The 4,544-nt window shown below is 44.7% G+C and overlaps 1 pseudogene; it reads left to right on the top strand.

Annotated features, from left to right (window-relative positions):
* Positions 1 to 1,812: 1,812 nt before the first annotated feature.
* LOC123101849 (heat stress transcription factor C-2a-like) overlaps positions 1,813 to 4,544 on the top strand; it is an 8,850-nt pseudogene continuing 6,118 nt past the window's right edge.

Genomic DNA, 4,544 nt, shown 5'->3' with positions numbered 1-4,544 from the left:
CTCCTCCTCTGGCTTCACCCGCAGGAGCGGCGGTGGGAGGTCGTGGTCAATGTGGACGCCGAGGCGACCCTCCTTCTCGTGCTCTAGCGCAAACCAGCGCTCCTAGTTGAGGGAGTCTGGCGCGTAGGCACGCATGGCGCGCTGCTCCGACGTAAGAAGTTCGCACCGCCGGCGAACCTCCTCAGCGTGCGCCCGCGCAGACCGCGCGGCCGATGGGATGGGGATGCGCTGCAGGTCCAGATGCTAGTTGTGCGGCAAGTTCACATCTGGATACGACACGGGCTAGCGGTACTACCACTGCCACTGCGCTAGCCCTATTCTTGATCAACATGCGGATGGTTGGGATGTACAGCCGCTCCCGCTCCCGCGGTGGCATGCCGCATCTAGCCGGCGGCGTCGATGTAGCAGGGTGCCCGCGGAAAGAGCTCGCTCCAGTGCTGAACCTCCCCTTCTTCCCTCCCTTCCCGCTGAAGATTCCCATGGCTAGCTGGATGCTGGCTGGCTAGCTAGGGTTTCCTGGTCGTCGACGAGGGAGCAAAGGTTGCCAAATGTAGACATGGGGAGTGAATGAGGCCGGCCCAGCCGCACGCGTCCATTAAAAAAGACGGGCACGCGGCCCTTCCACACAAAGTCAGACGGGCCCTCGGTTGGTGGTCGCGTTAATTGTGACCACGGGGGTGGTTTGGCAGCAGACATCCGGGGCCGCATCGGACACCGAGGGGACGCGCGGCGTGTCCGTTTCACGTCCGCGCCGACACATTTCACGCACAATTTTGGGCTGGAAATGGGTTTGCGCGGACGTGAAGCTGACGGTTTTTAAGAATGGGTCGGCGCGTTGGTCTAGTGTTTTGGTCCGCGATAAACCAAACGGACGTAACGAACGAAATGGGTCGCCCGGTTGAAGTTGCTCTAAAGAAACTAGCACAAACAAGTCTAGACAAATCCAGAATAAGTCACGGAAGCAGACGCGTAATGGCTCAGTACCCAGCCCAGAGATCCAGCCAAAATTGAATCCCTTTCCTGTTTCCTAAGAAGAAGGAGATCGGATTTCTCCTTGATTCTTTGGATGGCTCGCTAGAATTGTGAGCCCTCCGTCCGGTTACATGCCAGGAGAGGCGGCTACTGAGTACTGCCTCTTGGTTCAGCTGGTGTTTCTATCTCCGGCTCTCCGCCTACACATTTGTGTACTGTACGTAATACATATTACAAAGGGAGTTTTTTTAGACGATGTGGTAGGAGTACTTTGTGAACAAGGAGAGCTAAGCTCAGATGGATTGGTTATTTGTGAAGGAGCCAATCAAGGTTTTAGCCTTAAACTGACACTTGCGTACGCACTGTGTTAAGTTTATTTTGGTATGTATGTTCAGTGAGAAAAGACGTTTTCGTCGACTACGACACATCTATGACTACTTCGTCAATATCAAAGATGTTGTGTTAGCTTAGTATCTTGAAGTTTCTCGTAAAGATCTGGTGTGTTTATGTACATTTATAGAATGAGTGTTTGTGAGTGTATATGAGGGTCTCTGTGCCTTGTGTTAGAAAACAAGGGAAGCATGCTGCTCATGGATCAGGGTGCTTCGATTCAAAAACAAACTTCATTTGCCATGAGTCATTTATTTTGGATCTAGGAATTGGGTTGCGTGTTACCTCTTATGTTTTCATAATCCAATAATTTCATTTATCATGAAATCCCTTTAGAAACAACATTTAATATGTTAAAAAAAACCAACTTGATCTTCTCGTATGCCTTTGGAATACATAGAACTTTCCTTCTTAGCATAAATGAAATGGTTTAGACTATTTCACATCTAGATGAGCATCGGCGGCGGCATTGAGTTCTCGGGGAGCGGCGGCGGCGGCAGTATGGTGGCGCCGTTCATGGCCAAGACGTGCGCGATGGTGGACGACGCGGCCACCGACGCCGTGGTCGCGTGGGGGTCGGCCAGCAACAGCTTCGTCGTCGCCAACCCCTTCGCCTTCTCGCGCGCGCTGCTGGCCACGCAGTTCAAGCACTCCAACTTCTCCAGCTTCGTCCGGTAGCACAGCACCTACAGCTTCCACAAGGTCGACCCGGACCGGTGGGAGTTCACGCACGCGTCCTTCCTCCGCGGCCAGACGCACCTCCTGCCATGCATCGTTCGGCGCCGGAGTGGCGGCAAGCGTGGCATGCAAGACGCCGACGGGAGGCTGAAGACACTAGTAGCACCATGTGAGATGAAGATATTGTGCCGGTTCAGTATCTTGAAGGTGCTCATATAGATAGGTGTCAAGTATGTGTTCATAAGAATGAGTATATGTGTCTGTATGAGCGCCTGTGATTGTAATGTTGAAAAACAAGGGAGCTATAAAACCTAAGCTTTTTTCAAAAAGTATATATATAAATGCTAGTTTTTCGGTCCTATCATACAGTGCAAACACCACTGGTCATGAATCAGGGTGCTTGGGTACGATAACAAACTTCGTTTGCCATGAATGACGATTTTTGGATTTAGGAATTGGGTTGCTTGGTGATCTCTTACATTTTTCATAATCTAGTCATTTGATTTATCACAAAATCCTTCTAGAAACAACATCTTATGAATAAACAAGAGCACTTGATCTTCTCATTTGCCTTTGAAAAACATAAAACTTTCCTTTAAGCGTAAATGAAATTGAGGGCGTCATGGAAGATCAGAACCACTTTCATAATGTATCTTTCTTTAATAAAGGAAGGTTGTACAAAAGAAATTAAGGAACCAAACCGTTATACCAAATCAAAGACTATAACCAACCATATAAGAATATTATACAGATCAAAGAAACTAAACTAAGAGAAACCAACAAAAAATATTGTGCCCGAAAAAAAAATACTGACCAAACTCTAATGTTACATCAAAACACTTTAAAGTCTAAACTTGGGCTTCCCTTGGTTTGGAGGCATTTCATATGAATTTTGTAGGATAGGATTATTTTTCTTTAGAGCCCTTTGGTTCATAAGAATGGATTCGTATTCCTATATATGACTAGTTTCTATCCTCCACATTTCAAAGGAGCATAAACATTAGTCTAGACTCAATGAAAAATTCCTATGATATGAATCAAAAGACATCTCTTTTCCTATCCCTACTCATAAGATTTGAGATACATGTCATCTCATTTTTTATAACTGCATATTCCTATGTTATTCCTATCCTATGAATCAAAGGAGGCCTTAACATCTCCAGGGCCCTCAATCACATCTTGATTTTATTTTTATGCACCTGATAGAAATCATCTGAATCTTTAGTATCCGTCGAATCTTCACTATCCTTCGTGTCTTTGAATCATTATGGGAAAGCCATAATTATACGTCCATTGCTTGAAATATAACAAGTTGCTTCAATTTTGATCCTATCCCCTATTAGTATTCATATAGAACTAGACCGGATCTTTCGAGAATATTTACGGAAAATCATACTTGCTGAATGATGGACTTGGCGGGCCACTGCAACCCAGGGTCAAGTTCACTGGGTTCTACACGGGAGGCGACGGATATAGCGAGATGCCGGTGGATGACCCGCCGTAAGCTTTCCCTGTGGACACGGGCTACTGAGTTGGTTCGATCGGAGGGTGATTTGTGTACCGTACGTAGAAGGAGGCTTGTTCTATAGACGACGTAGTAGGAGTACTTTGTGGTAAACTACTATGTGAACAAGCGAAGCTACAAAATATGCGGTAATTTACATCTGAGCCCGGGCTCGTCAACAATTGATGAACAGTAAATTCATATATGATACTCCTTTGTTTTTAAATAAGTTCTTTTAGAGATTTTACTATGGGCTACATACGGATGTATATAGACATAATTTAAAGTGTAGATTCACCCGTTTGCTACGTATGTAGTTCATATTAAAATCTCTAAAAAGACTTAGGCCTTATTCATTTTGGAGGATTTTCATAGGAAAAATATGGAATGGGATTCAAGAGGAAAAAATTATGTAGATGCGCCTTATTCGGTTTGGTGCATTTTCATAGGAACAATATGGGTATGGGATTCAAGAGAAAAAAATTATGTAGATGCATTCGGTTTGTAGGAAACTAGTATAGGAATTTCTTAGAAATACTACTTATTCTCTATGTTTTGGAGAAAACTATACATTCACTTAAACCTCATGTTTTGCGTAGGAACGAGGCAATGGAAATCCCAAGGCTGGCAAGTGACATCCTAGAAGATTCCTATACTACTTCTAATTGCTTCGTTTTAATTTCCTTCAAACCGAATGAGCCCTTAGATTTAGGAACGGAGGGAGTAGTAAAGACTAACTGAAAAAAAATTGGCATTGAAAATGATCGAGTCCGCAAGCAACGTGCAACTTTTCATGATGTTTGGATATTCGAGAAGCTTTAGGCAAAAAGATAAAACCGAGTCCCAATAGTATACTTTTTCAAAGTTCCTTTTACAGTCAATTATTTTTTATGACGACATAAACATCATAAATTTTGCACATGCACTCAAGCATCTTGGATGCCACCATGTGTTGGATGAAAAGGTTGGGTGGGAAGACATATAGTGGGGAAGGGGTAGT

Source organism: Triticum aestivum, chromosome 5A (assembly GCF_018294505.1).
Source record: "Triticum aestivum cultivar Chinese Spring chromosome 5A, IWGSC CS RefSeq v2.1, whole genome shotgun sequence".
Lineage (NCBI taxonomy): Eukaryota > Viridiplantae > Streptophyta > Magnoliopsida > Poales > Poaceae > Triticum > Triticum aestivum.
This window is presented reverse-complemented; position numbering and strand designations above follow the sequence as displayed.